Below are 17612 nucleotides of genomic sequence, written 5' to 3'. Positions count from 1 at the left end.
TGTAATCAGGAGACAAAGGAAAAGTAGTACTGTGTTAGAATCAGAAAAAGAAACGAAACTTAATTTTTGTCGTTGTGATGGTATGGAACTGCCAAATTAACTTTTAAGAGGCTAAGTGTATCTTGCCCAATGAAAACAGACTGTCAGGCCTCCTTCCTGTGAGGGTGGAAGGGTTAGAGACCTTGGGCAAGGTGTTAGATCTAGGAAGAGTTCTGAGTGCTCCAAAACACATTGCTCTTTCCATGTGGTCCCTTGACTCCTCTGCAAAGGCTCTTTGTATGTGGTCATAGAAAAAGCCTGCATGAGTGAACTAAGAAGTGAGGCAACAATACTTTGTGCATTTGTGGCAGGATCTTGTCGTCTTAGAATGTTTAATTTTGAAATAAACTAACTCCTTTTTAAAAAATTTTAGGGGTGCCTGGGTGGCGCAGTCGGTTGAGCGTCCGACTTCAGCTCAGGTCACGATCTCGCGGTCCGTGAGTTCGAGCCCCGCATCGGGCTCTGGGCTGATGGCTCAGAGCCTGGAGCCTGTTTCCGATTCTGTGTCTCCTTCTCTCTCTGCCCCTCCCCCGTTCATGCTCTGTCTCTCTCTGTCTCAAAAATAAATAAACGTTAAAAAAAAAAATTAAAAAATTTTTAATTTATTTTTTTTTAATTTGTGAAAGAGACTAGCTCCTTAATCAGGAGATCCTTTTTGAGAAGATGCTGAAACCAGAAGAGGCCTGTTGCTGTGGCCTTACTTGTGAGAACACAAAGACTCTTCCTTGTATTTATGTAATTCACCTGTAAATGTCAGCACTTTAACTATCATGAGCAACAGACACACTTTGTGACGCTCTGGAGATCCTACACTGAAGTCAGAAACTGCTGCAGGCTTGGGATGAGATCTGATGTCTTAACGTGGCATTCAAGCAGTCAAGGTGCTGCTGCCCAGCGGGCCCCAGCCTACCTCTCCAGGGCTTATCCTAATCCCCATTAACCAAATGATTTGCTAGACATTCCATACATGGAATTTCCCTACACAGTTCTCTTGCCAGCTGAGTACAGTGACTTTTGCTCCTCTTTGGAATATCCTTTTTCTTCATCTCCACTTCTCTTTTCTCCAGGGTCCAGCTCAGCGAAACGCTTCCCAGGTGTTCCAGTCCCAGAGGGTACTCTGACCTGCAGCAGCATTATTGCCCTTATTCAAAAAACAAAATAGTATTTGCTCTTTTAAGAATATTTTGTTTGTTTCCTCTAAGACCTAACCCATTTCCTACAGAGACTGTGTTTTTGTGTCTTCTTGTACCTGCATGTAGTAGATGAGAACTAAATGTTTATGAGAGTGTGTTAAATTTGTCTGAGTTCGTAACACCCTCTGTATTTAAACAGGGAAATGGAGAGAATAGGCACATAGAAATGAGAATTTGGTGGCCATGGATCTCTATCTCCTGTCCTGCCTGAAGTGCTTGTACCTCAGTGCTGTAGAACAGAGGCAGAACTTGCTCAAAGTGCAGAACTGAAGCCTGAAAACAAAGTAATTCTGCATCTCAGAAGAGGCTGTGTGGCCCATCCCCTTCCTGGCTAAGATGCCATATTGATTCTTGGAGAAAACATGTATAGGGTGAGCATAGGGCTGGGTGCTGAGATTCTTAGACCCCCTTCTTGGGTGGGTCTTGGTCTTACAGCCACCTTGGACTACTGTAAATGTGTCTATTATTTGCTGCTTGCCCTGGTCCCAGTGCTGCCCTGAGGCTATAAGGAGCAGTGAGGAGAGAGCTGGGGGAAGGCTGCACAGTGCTCTCCATCTCTGACTTCAGACAATGGAGCAGTCACAGATTTTGTTTGTGCTACTGGATGTGTGCTTTTGCCTTGGTTTTAAATCAGATTTTATTTTCTCCCTCTATTACAGCAGAATGTGAGCAATGGATTCTGAGTGGGACAGCCTAAGACATGTTGGTTCTCATGAAAAGTGATAGATCAAGGCTGTCATATTTGCTGCTATGGTTTGAAGTTGCATTTATGTAGGAGGCATTACAAATGAGTTTTGATGGGAAAACCTGTTCGAGGGCTGGATCCCTGTTAGGGACATTGTTTTGTTGCTTACAAAATCTGCTAATCTCTTCTGTAAAAGTTTCATTTGTGGGTAGAGGTTTAGATCATTTATTCCTTTCCCTTCATTTTACAGAAGATGGGCAGTCTAGGTGAGTAGGTTAGGACTGGACTCTTTTCAAGTCTAAAATTTGATGTCCACGAATCAGCTTGAAGTCCATAAAAATCTGAGTGTGTTAGGATTAAATGAACACTTATAAATGACTTATTCTGTAATTGAAAAGTCAGGTAATGACGAGTGGTGGTGAAGATGTGGAGAAATCAGAGCCTTCATACACAGAGAATGGTATGAATGTAAAATAATGCAGCCAGGGACAAATCAGGTATTTTTTATGTTTGTGCCAGTAGATCTGTGCTTTTGCCTGGATTTGGAAAATAGTCTGGCAGTTCTTGAACCGCTTAAACATAGAGTTACCATATGACCAAGCAATCCCACTCCTAGTTATCTACCCAAGAGAAATGAGAACATAATGTCCACACAAAAACCTGTATATGAATGTTTATAGCAGTGTTATTTATAGTAGCCAAAGAGGAAAACAACTCAACCATCTTCTCAGTTGATAATAAAAACGTGGTGTATACATACAATGGAATATTGTTTAGCAATAAAAAAGAATGCGGTGCTGTTACATGCTACAACATGGATGAACCTGGACATGTGAAATGAAGGAAGCCAGACGCAAAAGATCACATATTAAATGATTCCATTTGTATGAAATATCCAGAATAGAGATCAGAAGTAGATTAGTGATTGCTTAAGGCTTGGAGGTAGATGAGAGCATAGGGGAATGATAGCTAAAGGTTATTGGGTTTCTTTTTGAGGTGACGAATATGTTTAAAAATTGTAGTGGTAGCTGCACATGCCTATGAATATACTAAAAACCATTGAATTGTACGCATTAAGTGGGTGAATTGTATGGTGTGTGATTGTTAACTCAAAGCTGCTATAAAAAACAACTTATGTAAGTAATATATATTCACTAGTTTAAAAAAAAAGATAAATATATGAGTAACAGGAAGAAATAAAAATAAAGGAACATCCATAACTTTCACTGTTTTAGTGTATAACCAGACTTTTTTTTCTCTTTGTCTTTAATTTTTACAAAAATGAGATGATGCCATACATCCTGACTTGTACCTTTTTGCAGTCAGCAATATATTATAAACATCCGTGTTGGTAAATGATGCATTTACATCATGGGCCAGTTGGCAACAAATTGAGGGAAGCAGAATGTAAGGGACTAGGGTGAACGCAGGCTTATCTGAAGGGTCACTGTTGCTCAGTTCCAGCCAGTTGTGTACCACATCTTGTGATTTTTTTTTTTTTTTAAAGAAAACAAGAAATCTGAATTTTTATGTGAAATTTCATGATTATGTATTTATTAAAAAAATGTTTTGTTTATTTTTGAAAGAGAGAGAGAGAGACAGAGTACGAGAGAGAAGGAGACACAGAATCCGAAGCAGGCTCCAGGCTCCGAGCTGTCAGCACACAGCCTGATGTGAGGCTCGAACTCATGAACCGTGATACCGTGATCTGAGCCAAAGTCAGATGCTTAACTGAGCCATCCAGGCATCCGCCTGATTTTTTTTTTTTTTTTTTTTTTCAACGTTTATTTATTTTTGGGACAGAGAGAGACAGAGCACGAACGGGGGAGGGGCAGAGAGAGAGGGAGACACAGAATCCGAAACAGGCTCCAGGCTCTGAGCCATCAGCCCAGAGCCCGACGCGGGGCTCGAACTCACGGACCGCGAGATCGTGACCTGGCTGAAGTCGGGCGCTTAACCGACTGCGCCACCCAGGAGCCCCTCCGCCTGATTTTTTAATTTGGCAATGAATTAAGGAAATTTGAGCCACTTTGCTAGTGGAAAAAAATCCCTTTGCAGACCAGAAATGGCAAAAAATTTGAATTGCCTGTTGTGTACATTCCCAGCTAAAGCGGAGCAAGGTGACAGTCTGCCTTCTTGTTTCAGCTCTAACACTGTAAACAAGTGTCCTTTTAGTGGTCTGCTTAGTACCATATTTTAAAAATATTTTTGTGCTTTTTGGGAATTGTGCTGCTTAAAATGGCTCTCAAGTGTATTGCTGAAGTGCTGTTAATCTTCCTAAGCACAAGAAAAGAATATGGAGAAAATCTGTGTATTAGATAAGTTTTATTCAGAAATGAATTATAGTACTGTTGACTGAGAGTTCAGTATTAATGAGTCAGTAATATCCAGTAGTTCCCCCTTATCCATAGGGTATACTTCCAGGACGCCGGGTGGATGCCTGAAACTGAAACTGGACCTTATATATACTATGTTTTTTCCTATACATACATACCTAGAATAAAGTTTAATTTATAAATCAGGCACAGTCAGACACTAACAACAACAATAATAAATTAGAACAGTTGTAACAATATACTGTAATAAAAGTTGTGTGGATGGAGTCTCTCACAATGTCTTGTATTGTACTCAGCCTTCTTGTGATGATGTGAGATGGTAAAATGCCTACATGATAAGATGAAGTGAGCTACATGATGTAGGCATCGTGACGTAGCTGTTAAGCTACCAGTGACCTTCTGAACATACTTTGCTTCTGGACCATTTGCTTCTGGACCTTGATTGACTCTGGGTAACTGAAACCATGGAAAGCAAAAGCATGGATAAGTGGGGGGACTACTGTATTTTAAAGTGTCTTTTTTTTTTTTTTTTTAATTTTTTTTTTTCAACGTTTATTTATTTTTGGGACAGAGAGAGACAGAGCATGAACGGGGGAGGGGCAGAGAGAGAGGGAGACACAGAATCGGAAACAGGCTCCAGGCTCTGAGCCATCAGCCCAGAGCCCGACGCGGGGCTCGAACTCACGGACCGCGAGATCGTGACCTGGCTGAAGTCGGTCGCTTAACCGACTGCGCCACCCAGGCGCCCCTAAAGTGTCTTTAAATAGATATGTACAGGTTATATATTTTATGTATGTAGCTCTGGAAGGTTATGAATTGATTGGTTGATAAAAATGTGACCAGAGGCTCACAGAAACCTAACCCTATTTTTCCCCTAGGATAGGGGCTTGATATTTGCTAATTTGTGTTAGCAGTGACTTTATAAAATGTAGCTACTGAAAATAATGAGAAGTCTTATGTATCAGGCTACTTTTGTTCAATGTGATATTTTAGAGTTTCATCCATTTTGTTGTGTTACTTTTTATTCCTGAGTAGTGTTCCTTTTTATGGCTATACCATTTGCTGATGGGCATTTGGGTTGTTTCTAACTTGGGGCTCTTATGAATAGAGAGAGATGCGATAGATGTTTTCATACAAGTCTGTGTGTATACATACCTTTATTTCTCTTCAGTAAGTATCTGAGAGTAGAATGGCTCTGACTTACAGACTATTTATTTATTTTTGAGAGAGGGAGAGACAGAGTGTGAGTGGGGGAGGGGCAGAGAGAGGAGACACAGAATCTTGAAACAGGCTCCAGACTCTGAGCTGTCAGCACATCAGAGCAACAATGTTTCAGGAAATGTTAAGAGTCCTTTGGACTCTGGGCCCAGTTTTGTTATTCATCCCTCATAGCTTTCAGCTCCAAGCTTCATTTTCTGCTTTTGCGGGATTTCTATACCTTCCCATCATGAGACAAGAACTAATGGACGCTCCATTGAGGTGGGAAGTTGAAGTAACCAGGAACAGTTTATTGCAGGTACACACAAGCTTCTAGATGGAGAGGGTCTGTTCGCTTTAGAACTTACATCAGTGCTTATCATCCTTCTGGATTTCTTTAATTGATGCAGGCAGGAGGCTTCTTGGTCATTCACAGGGTTCACAGAATTCATCCTTCATCTCTCTATGGAGCTTGGCCTTGGTGATTTTTGCGTTTGTAAGTGTTCAGGCCTACTTACCACAGTGGACACTGCCTCTTTATTTTTTATTTCATTTTTATTTTATTTTTTAATGTTTTTATTTATTTTTGAGACAGAGACAGAGCATGAGCAGGGGAGGGGCAGAGAGAGAGGGAGACACAGAATCTGAAACAGGCTCCAGGCTCTGAGCGGTCAACACAGAGCCTGACGTGGGGCTCGAACTCACGGACCACGAGATCATGACCTGAGCCAAAGGCGGACGCTTAACCGACTGAGCCACCCAGGCGCCCCTGTAAATACCACATCTTCTTTATCCATTCATCCATTGATGGACATTTGGGCTCTTTCCATACTTTGGCTATTGTTGATAGTGCTGCTATAAACATGGGGGTGCATGTATCCCTTCGAAACAGCACACCTGTATCCCGTGGGTAAATACCTAGTAGTGCAATTGCTGGGTCGCAGGGTAGTTCTGTTTTTAATTTTTTGAGGAACCTCCATACTGTTTTCCATAGTGGCTGCACCAGCTTGCATTCTCAGATAAGGAAACATTTTCAGATGCTGTTCTCAGAAAGGTTTCTCCTGACCATGGACATTGATGCTGGTTGTTAGTACCCAAAGTGTTTCTGGGAGAATTTGAAACCCTCCAAGATTATGTTCCCATTCTTGAAAATATTGTTTTCCAGGATACCGTGCTTTCTTCACATGGGATAGCTATGGAATCTTAGACATTTTTTAGAGTGTGGAGACTTCGGGAATTATTGTATTCAATTTCTAGGTGGTGACTACAGTTGCAGAGAATAAGTGATTTTCGTAAGTGAATGTCTGATTCTGAAACTCGGTCTCTCTTCCTCACCCCCTGTGGCCTTGCTTCCCTGCCAGCATGACAAGGAACGGAAGGAATATTGTCTCACTAGTCTGAAAGTTTTGGGGTTCCCACATCATTTTGTAAAGGCAGTAAACTTTCTAAGCAAATGAACCTTCAGGTATACTGCTGACAGTGCTAATAAGTTCATGCAACAAGTGATGCCTACCTCAGCTCTCCTAGGAAGCAGTCAAGGAGAGTGAATGCTGGTATTTTTAAGTACTTTCTAGCTGTGGAACCTTACTTTGACAAGTCAGCTGACTGACTTCTCTGTTTACTACTATCCATGTAATACTGGTTAATCACACCTATTCCCCTTACCTCATGGAGTTGATCAGATAAAGGGAAAACTTGTCAAATGGTTAATGTATGACTTACTTTAATTTCTCAAAAACTGTTTGGAAATAGTTTCCTTTGGCTCCCATAGTTTTGCCCGATCCAGTCCACTCTACACTGTGGGCTGTGCAAATCTGAGTCCTTGGCCTGTTTGAAGCTGTTCAGTGACCTCCCAGTAGGAAGTGGGTCAGGTCCCAGCTCCGGAATGTAGATGAGGAACTTCCTCACCTGGTTCTTAATGGTCTCTAACTGCATCTCTTGACCCTCTAGCGTCAGATGTTTCAGGTGACTCTCTTTCCTCCCTCTGGGCCATTGCCCATGCTTTTATTCCCCCACCCCACCTCCCCATCTCGCTTCCTGTCAGACTCTAGTTATCTTTCAGATTTCAGTTTAGATGCGGTATGTTCTACAAACCCTTTCCTGACCTGCACCTTCCATCTTTGTTAATGGCCACTCTTGGTGTTAACATTCCTCATTGTAACATTTACCATAGTCTTAAATTTGCTTACTTGTCTCTCCTTTCTACCTGTCCTGCATCCTCACTTTCAGTTTTCTGAGGACAAGAACTGTGTTTGTCTTAGTACAATATTTGTTCTATGGGGTCTCATTCATTGTAGCCACTCAACATATACTTAATTATATACTTTAAATTTTTTTTTGCAGATTTTACTTTAATGGTCCTGGATTGATTTGGAGACTTTATAGTTGCTATTTGGTCACAAACCTGATTTAGTGGAGAGTATTTTGAAACTTATTTATAAAGATTCTGCTCAACTGGAAGATGTGTGGGTCAGGGCCAAGTAGCACACTAGATACTTTAGGCAACCACAAGATGTGCATAGGCCGTTTTTTTTATTTATTTATTTATTTATTTATTTATTTATTTATTTATTTAATATTCTGCATGAAGATTAAAATGATTTCTTTAGCATAAAACAGAATGAATGCTTAGAAGTTTCTTCTGTGTTTGGGAAAATGTATTATAAAATATGTGATTGTGTTAGCTATTTTATGAGTCTCTCTAAAGAAAGTGCCTAACTTTGGCCTCAGGGAGCTGAATATTAAGCTTGAGTAATTCCCCAAAGCAGAGTGTACCAGGCAGGGCTGCTTGGACCCTTAAGCATGTTAACTTGGCTGTTTACAGTGTAGTATTACTTTTGATCGGTAAATTGTGAATAAAGCAGAGCTGTGTGGATTTTATTTAGGTAATAAAAATTTTTCACTTTTGGTCTATACTACTTAACCTTTTCAACTCCTTCAAACAACTGTCAGTGACCCTTTGGGAGACAAAAACCACACAGGAATTTGAACAGGTAAAGTTTAATATAAAGAATTGTTAACTGTAATTGAGGATTGGAGTAATGAGAATTTGGCTAGTAAAAAGTAGAGTGAACTCTAAGTCATATAGAAATAGCATATGTAGGAGCAGCCATTACCCCTAGCATTGATACAGAGCACTCAAGGAAGATCCCTTCTGAGGGCTGAGATTCGTATCTGGAGATGGGGGTGGTCATACCTAACTGGATGGCAGAGAAAGTCATTGTGGTGCCACATTGGCAGATCATGCTAGAAGTCTACCCTCTAAGATGTTGGAGAAAGCCACTTATGGAGAGGCGTTTTGCTGGAAGCACTCTCTCTACTTCAGTGAGGTGTCAGAGGAAGCTGCTGGCCACTGTGTGCTGCTGACCGTGATACATTCTGGGAGTCAGGCAGCCACCAGTGGCTGGGCACTGAAAGGAGCTGACTGGGTGGCAGAGGCCTGGTGAGAGGAGCATATTTTTTTGCAGACTTTCCCCAGTGTCTTTCACTGACAAAACTTAACATCTGGCAAAGGAAAAATATTTAATGAGTCCAGCTCCGTTTTTGCAGAGCGGGTGGTGATGGTTGGGTTTGGAGCCAAGAGATAATACACTGATAACTGGTAAGCTGCTATTTGTCAGAGTTATATGAACAGGTTGTTAATAATTTAATAAGTATTTTCTTGACAGAATACTGTTGTTGCTACCATCTGTTTTTAAATTTGTGTTAATGTAGGAATTAAGTGCGTAAGTGCTGTTCTGTTCTAGCCAGAGACAACTTCTGTTCTGAATTTTTTCATCATAGGTTAGTCATCCAGTTTTAAAATTTCATATAAATGGAATAATACTATATGGAATAATACTTGTGTAATAAATAATACTAAATGGAATAATACTCTCATGTAGGGCTTCTTTCACACAGTATAATGTTTTGAGAATTCCCTGCTGTTTGTATCAGTAGTTCATTCCTTTTTATTGCATTGTGCAAACATTCCGGTTTGTCTGTTCTGTTGATGGACATCTGGGCAGTTTCCATTGTTTGACTTACGAGTAAAGCTTCTATGAACATTTTCGTACAAGTGTTTTTGGGGGATATACACATATATTCATTTCTCTTGGGGAATAGAGGAATAGAGGGGAATAGAATTGCTGGGTTACAGGTAGATGTGTGTCTAGTTTTAAAAGAAACTTTTGGGTTGTCTGGGTGGCTCGGTCAGTTAAGTGTCCGACTTCGGCTCAGGTCATGATCCCATGGTTGGGGTTCATTTTTCTTCCTATATGGATGTCTTCTTGTTCTAATACCAGCACCATTTGCTAAAAAGATGTGTATCTGTTATCTCTTGACTCCAAAACTTAGTAGTTTAAATATTTTATTTTATTTTGGGGAGGGTGCAGAGAGAGAGAGAGACAGGATCTGAAGCGGGCTCCGTGCTGACAGCAGAGAGCCTGATGTGGGGCTTGAGCTCATTAACTCATGAGATCATGACCTGAGCCCAAGTTGGACACTTAACTGAGCCACCAGGCGCCCCAAAACTTAAGCAATTTAAAATAGCAAACATTTATTGCCTCAGTTTATGAGGATGAAAAATTTGGAGTGGCTTAGCCAGGTGGCTCTGGCTCACAGTCTCTCATGAAGTTGCAGGTTAAGATGTCTTGTGGGACTGCAGTCATCTGAAGGTTTGCCTGGAACTGGAGGATCTGTTTCTAAGATGACTTAACTTGGCTTTTGGCAGGAGGCCACAGTTCTCTGACATGTGGGCTCTCTGAGTATCCTCATGGCATTCTATGATCCTCCTCCAGAATGAGTGATCCAAGACAGAGTAAAGAAGAAGCTTCTTATGACCTAGTCACAGACTGTCACTTCTGCCATATTATATTCTGTTCCTTAGAATTGAGTCACTAAGTCCAGCCCATACTTAAGGGGTGGAGAGAAGAAGGCTCTACCTTTTGGGGGAAGAACTATCAAAAAATTTGACAGTTTAAAACTATCACAACTTTCACTTTCTATTTATTTGCTTTAGCACTTATGTAAAAAATGAATTGACTATAGGTATGGACCTATTTCTGGGATCTCTGTTCTGTCAATTGATCTATTTGTTTATATGCTAATACCCACTGATAAGTCTTGAAGTCAGTAGTATATAAGTCACCCAACTTTATTCTTCTTTATAAGATTGATTTGGGTATTTAGGGTTCTTTATATTTCCATACACATTTTAGAATTAGTTTTCCAATTTCTCTAAAAAAAGCCTGCCGATATTGTGGTTGGGATTCCATTGAATTTATTGGTTCATTTGAGGAGGATTGACATCCTAACCATATCAAGTCTTCTAATCCATACACCTGGTGTAGACCTCCATTTATTGATGTCTTCTTTAATTTTTCTGGATTGTTTGGTTGTTTTCACTGCAGAGATTTCACGTATCTTATAAATTTATCCCAAGATGTTTGATGTTATTTTAATCCTATTGTAAATGAAATGTCTTTTTTTTTAGATTTTACTTACTAATTTAATTTTTTTAATGTTTATTTACTTTTTTGAGAGAGAGACAGACAGAGCATGAGCAGGGGAAGGGCAGAGAGTGAGGGAGACACTGAATCCGAAGCAGGCTGTCAGCACAGAGCCTGACGTGGGCTCAAACTCATGAACTGCAAGATCGTGGCCTGAGCCAAAGTTGGACACTTAACCTACTGAGCCACCTAGGCACCCCTATCTATCTATCTATCTATCTATCTATCTATCTATTCATTTTATTTATTTATTTATTTATTTATTTATTTATTTATTAAAGTAATCTCTGCACCCAACATGGGGCTTGAACCCACAACCGTGAGATCAAGAGTTGCATACTTCACTGACTGAGCCAGCCAGGTGCCTCATAAATGAATTGTCTTTTAAAAAGTTATAGTAAAATGTAGAAAAAAAATTTTACTATTTTAACTATTTTTAAGTGTACAATACAGTAGTATTAAGTACATTCACAGTGTTGTGTTACCATGTCACTACTTCAAGAACTTTTTCCATCATCTCAAATACAAGCTCTGTATCTATTGTACAGTGTCCTATTTTCCCCTCCCCTCAGTCCATTGTAACCTCTAATATACTTTCTATCTCTAATATACTTTCTAACTCTATGAGTTTGTCTGTTTTAGATATTTGATATAAATGGAATCATATAATTTTTGTTCTTTGATGCCTGGCTTATTTCATTTAATGTTTTCAAGGTTCATCTATGTTATAGCACGTATCAGAATTTCATTTCTTTTTATAACTAAATAATATTCCATTGTATGTATATAACACATTTTATCTGTCCATTCATCTGTTAACGGACACAAGTTGTATCTACTTTTTGGTTATTGTGAATAATGCTGCTATGAACATTAGTGTATAAATAATTGGTTTGAGTCCCTGCTTCCAGTTCTTTCGGGTAGGAGTGGAATACCTAGGAGTGGAATTGCTGCACCACATGGAAATTCTGTGTTTAATTTTTTGGGGAACTACCATCCTGTCTTCCACAGTGACTGAAACATTTTACATGCCTACCAGCAGTGCATAAGAGTTCCAGTTTCTCCACATCTTTGCTAACTTTTTTTTTTTTTAATAATAGCCATTCCAATGGGTGTGAGGTAGTATCTCATTGTGGCTTTCATGTGGATTTTTCTAATAACTAAGGATGTCGAGCATCTTTTCGTGTACATATTGGTATTTGCATATCTTCCCTGGAGAAATGTCTAACCAAGCAAGTCCTTGGATTGTTTATTTTTTTGTCTTTAAGTTGTGGGAGTTCTCTATGTTGGATATTAATCCCTTATCAGATGGTATGATTTGTAGATAGGTTCTCTCATTCTGTGAGTTGTCTTTTCATTCTCTTGACCGTGTCCTTTGATGTACAAAAGTATTTAATTTTAATGATACCCAGTTTACTTTTTCTTTTCTTGCCTGTGCTTTTGTTGTTATAGCTAAGAAATCATTGTCATATATAAGGTCATGAAATACCCCCCTCATGTTTTCTTCTAAGAGTTTTATAATTTTAGCTTGTAAGTTTAGGTCTTTGATCCATTTTGAGTTAATTTTTGTATATGATGTGAAGGAATGCTCCAATTTCACTCTTGCATATGGCCGTTCAGTTTTCCCAGTACCACTTGTTGAAAAGACTGTTCTTTGCCCATTGATAGTCTTGGCACCCTTGTTGAAAATCATTTGACTGTGGGGTACCTGGGTGGCTCAGTTGGTTGAGTGTGCAACTTTGGCTCAGGTCATGATCTGACGGTTCCTGGGTTTGAGCCCTGCGTTGGGCTTTGCACTGACAGTGGAGAGCTGCCTCCCTGCTCTCTCTTTCTCTCTCAAAAATAAATAAGTATAAAAAACCCCATAAAAATATAATTAATTTGGGGTACCTGGGTGGCTCAAGCAGTTAAATGTCTGACATTGGCTCAGGTCATGATCTCCTGGTTTGTGGGTTTGAGCACCCCCACGTCAGGCTCTGCTCTGACAGTGTGGAGTCTGCTTGTGATTCTCTCTTTCCCTCTCTTTCTGCCCCTCCCTGACTCACACTTTCTCTCATAAATAAATGAACTTAGAAAAGACGGGGTGCCTGAGTGGTTCAGTGGGTTAAATGTCTGACTCCTGATTTCAGCTCAGGTCATGATCTTGCAGTTTGTGAATTCAAGCCTTGAGTCGGGCTTCGTGCTGATAGACACAGTGTGGTTGGGATTCTCTCTTTCCCTTTCTCTCTCTGCCTCTCCCTTGCTCATGCATGTTCTCTATCTCTCTCTCTAAATAAATATAAAAAAAAAAGAAAATCATTTGACCAATATGTGCAAGGGTTTATGTCTGGGCTTCCTGTTGTGTTCTATTAGTCTGTATGACTGTGTTTATGCTAGTACCACACTGTTTTGATTATAGTGGTTTTGCAGTAAGTTTTGAAATCAGGAAATGTGATTCCTCCAATTTTGTTCTTCAGGAATTTTGGCTATACAGGGTCCCTTGAGATTCTCTATGAATTTCTGGATAGTTTTTTTTTTTTTTTTTTCCCCTGCCTGCAATAATTGTCATTGGTATTTTGTTAGGGATTACATTTAGGCTGCACATCTCTTTGGGTAGTATTTGTCATCTTAACAATATTAAGTCTTCCAATTTGTCAACGTGGGATGTTTTCCCATTTATTTAGATGTTTCTTTCAGAAGTGTTTTGTAGTTTTCAGAATATAAATCTTTCAACTTCTTAGTTATATTCATTCTTCAGTATTTTATTCTTTTTGATACTATTGGTTTTTTTTTTTAATTTTTTTACATTTATTTCTTTTTGATACTATTGTAAATGGATTGTTTTCTTAATATTCCTTTCAGATTGTTCGCTGCTAAAGTATAGACATGCGGCCAATTTCGGAGCACCTGGGTGGCTCAGTTGGTTGGGCATCTGACTTCAGTGCAGGTCATGATCTTGCACTCTGTGAGTTCAAGCCCCGTGTTGGGCTCTGTGCTGACAGCTCAGAGCCTGGAGCCTGCTTCAGATTCTGTGTCTCCCTCTCTCTCTGCCCCTCCCGCACTCATACTCTGTCTCTCAAAAATGAGTAAATATTTAAAAAAAAAAAAAAGAAATCAACCAATTTCTGTGTGGCGATTTTGTATCTTACGAATTTGCTCAATATATTTATTAGCTCTAACAGTGGTTTTGTGTGTGTTTGGGTAATTTTAGGGTTTTCTGCATATAAGATCATGTCTTCTGCAGATGGTTACCTTCTTACTAATTTGGATGCCTTTTATTTTTTTTTCTTTTCTAATTGCTCTGGCAGAAACTTCCCTTGTAGTTTCTTCAGCCTATTGGTTGTTTAAGGATATGTTGTGTAATTTCCACAGATTTGTGAATTTTCCAATTTTCTTCTTATTGACGTCTAGTTTCATTTTGTTATGATTAAAGAAGATATTTTGTATAATTTCAGTCTTTTAAATTTTATTCAGACTTGTTTTCTGCATAACTTATAATCTATCCTAGAGAATGTTTCATGTGTATTTGAAAAAAGTATGTATTTTGCTTTTGTTGGGTTGAGTATATATCTGTTAGGTCTAGTTGGGTTTTAGTGTTGTTCAAATTCTGTTTCCTTATTGATGTTATGTCTGGGTGTTCTATTCATTTCTGAATGTGGGATATTGAAGTCTCCAACTATTGTACAGTGGTCTTTTTCCCACTTCTGTCAACTTCACACATTTTGTGGCTCTGTTACGTGAACATATAATTGTTATTTCTTCTTGTTGTGTTTAACCTTTCATCATGGGGTGCCTGGGTTTAACCTTTCATAATATGGGGTGCCTGGGTGGCTCAGTTGGTTAAGTGTCTGACTTCGGCTTAGGTCATGATCTCACAGTTTACGAGTTCAATCCCTGTGTCAGGCTTTGTGCTAACAGCTCAGAGCCTGGAGCCTGCTTCGGATTCTGTGTCTTCCTCTCTCTCTCTGCCCCTCTCCTGCTCACGTTCTGTCTCTCTCTTTCTCAAAAATAAATAAAAACATTAAAAAAATTTTTTTTAAAACCCAATCCATCTATATGCAGTCTATAGGAGACTCAAATTAGATATAAAGACACAAAAAGATTGAAAGTAAAGGATGAAAAAAGATATTTCCATGTAATAGTAACCAAAGGAGACCTGGGATGACTATCCTAATACCAGATAAAATAGACCTTAAATCATTAAGGATTACAAGACCCAAAGGACATTATACTTTTTTAGAAAAAATTTTTAGGGGCGCCTGGGTGGCTCGGTTGAGCGTCCGACTTCAGCTCAGGTCACGATCTCGCGGTCCGTGAGTTCGAGCCCCACGTCGGACTCTGGGCTGATGGCTCGGAGCCTGGAGCCTGCTTCCGATTTTGTGTCTCCCTCTCTCTCTGCCCTCCCCCGTTCATGCTCTGTCTCTCTCTGTCTCAAAAATAAATAAGTGTTAAAAAAAATTTAGAAAAAAGAAAAAATTTTTAATGTTTAATTTTTATATGTATATATGTATATCACATACATATATGTATTTGTGTTTTTATTGTCATTAGATTACATCCTTTTTAATTTTTTTTTTTAACGTTTTATTTATTTTTGAGACAGAGAGAGACAGAGCATGAACGGGGGAGGGGCAGAGAGAGGGGGAGACACAGAATGGAAGCAGGCTCCAGGCTCTGAGCCATCAGCCCAGAGCCCGACGCGGGGCTCGAACTCACTGACAGTGAGATCGCGACCTGAGCCGAAGTCGGACGCTCAACCGACTGAGCCACCCAGGCGCCCCAGATTACATCCTTTTATATTGTATGCCTTTAACAAAGATTTTAAAATTTTATGCATTTGTCTGTTAAATCATGTAGAAAAAAAGTTATAAACAATACCAAATGTACAATAATACTAGATTTTATATTTATCTATATAGTCATGTTAACCAGTGTTGTATATTTTTCTTATGGCTTTAAGTTATCCTTTCATTTTAGCCTGAAAGATTCCCTTTAGCATTTCTTATAGGACAGGTCTATTGGTAATGAGCTCCTTTAGTGTATGTTATTTGGAAATATCTTAATTTCTCTTTCATTCTTTTTTCTAAATTAAAAAAAATTTTTAATGTTTATTTATTTTTGAGAGACATAGCATCGGTCTCTCAAAGGAGGAAGAGGGGCAGAGAGAAAGGGAGACACAGAATCCAAAGTAGGTTCCAGGCTTTGAGCTGTTAGCATATAAACCCAATGCAGGACTCGAACTCACAGACCACAAGATCATGACCTGAGCCAAAGTTGGATGCTTAACTGACTGAGCCACCTAGGTGCCCCTCTCTTTCATTCTTGAAGGATAGTTTTGCAGGATCTAGAATTCTTGATTGACAGTTTTTTTTCTTTCAGGGCTTTAAATATATCATCCCACTGCCTTTTAGAGGATTCTGGAGAGAAATCAGCTGTTAATCTTATTGAAGATCTCTTGTACACTATGAGCTGCTTCTCTCTTGCTGCAAATATTCTCCTTCTCTTTGGGGTTTGACAGTTTAATAGTACGTTTTTGTTTTATAATGTGTCTTGGTTAATCCTCAAAGAGGGGTTGGTTCATTAGGCTTCTTGCACATATATATTCATGTCTTTACTCAAGTTTGGAAAGTTTTTGGGCACTATCGTCAGATTATTTTTTTCTGCCCTTCTTTTCCTCTTTTCCTCTCTTCTCTTTCTATAACCATATATTGTTAGATTTGGTGGTGTCCCACAGGTCCCTCAGACTCTTTACTTTTACTCTTTTTTTGCCTCTCTGAATAATTTCAAGTATCTTACCTTCAGGTTCACTGATACTTCTTACATATGCTCAGATCTGCTGTTGAATCCCTCTAATGAGTTTTTCATATCAATTATTTTACTTTTCTGTTTTCAGATATTGTAGAATTTGTTTTCTCCTTTTTATAATTGCTGTCTCTTTATCGATATTATATTTTGTTCACACATTTTTCTGAATTCCTTTGACCATCGTTTCCTTTAGTCTGTTGAATGTATTTAAGACTGTTGATTTAACATCTTTTTGTTTTGTTTTATTTATTTATTTATTTATTTATTTTTTCAACGTTTATTTATTTTTGGGACAGAGAGAGACAGAGCATGAACGGGGGAGGGGCAGAGAGAGAGGGAGACACAGAATCGGAAACAGGCTCCAGGCTCTGAGCCATCAGCCCAGAGCCTGATGCGGGGCTCGAGCTCACGGACCGCGAGATCGTGACCTGGCTGAAGTCGGACGCTTAACCGACTGCGCCACCCAGGCGCCCCTATTTATTTATTTTGAGAGAGAAGAGAGAGCACGCTGGGGAGGGGCAGAGAGAGAGAGAGAGAAATCCCAAGTAAGCTGTCAGCACAGAACTGGACATGGGGCTCAAACCCATGAACCATGAGATCACAACATGAGCTGAAACCAAGAGTCAGACACTTAACTGACTGAGCCACCCAAGTGCCCCTAACATCTTTTTTTTTTTTTTTAAGTTTATTTATTTTGAGAGAGAGAGAGTGTGAATGTGCAAGCAGGGGAGGGGCAGAGAGAGAGGGGGGAGAGAGAATCCCAAGCAGGCTTCACAGAGTCTGTGTAGAGCCGGATATGGGGCTTGAACTCATAAACTGTGAGATCATGACCTGAGCTGAAATCAAGAGTCAGATACTTAATTGACTGAGCCACCCATGTGCTCCATTA

The 17612-nt window shown here is 39.5% G+C and overlaps 1 protein-coding gene across 1 annotated transcript in view; it reads left to right on the top strand.

Moving 5' to 3' along the window:
• The window catches only part of IP6K1 (inositol hexakisphosphate kinase 1), a 60780-nt gene that overhangs the window by 899 nt on the left and 42269 nt on the right, over window positions 1-17612 (top strand). The gene's annotated exons all lie outside the window — the stretch shown is intronic.

This window comes from Leopardus geoffroyi, chromosome A2 (assembly GCF_018350155.1).
Source record: "Leopardus geoffroyi isolate Oge1 chromosome A2, O.geoffroyi_Oge1_pat1.0, whole genome shotgun sequence".
Taxonomy (NCBI): domain Eukaryota; kingdom Metazoa; phylum Chordata; class Mammalia; order Carnivora; family Felidae; genus Leopardus; species Leopardus geoffroyi.
This window is presented reverse-complemented; position numbering and strand designations above follow the sequence as displayed.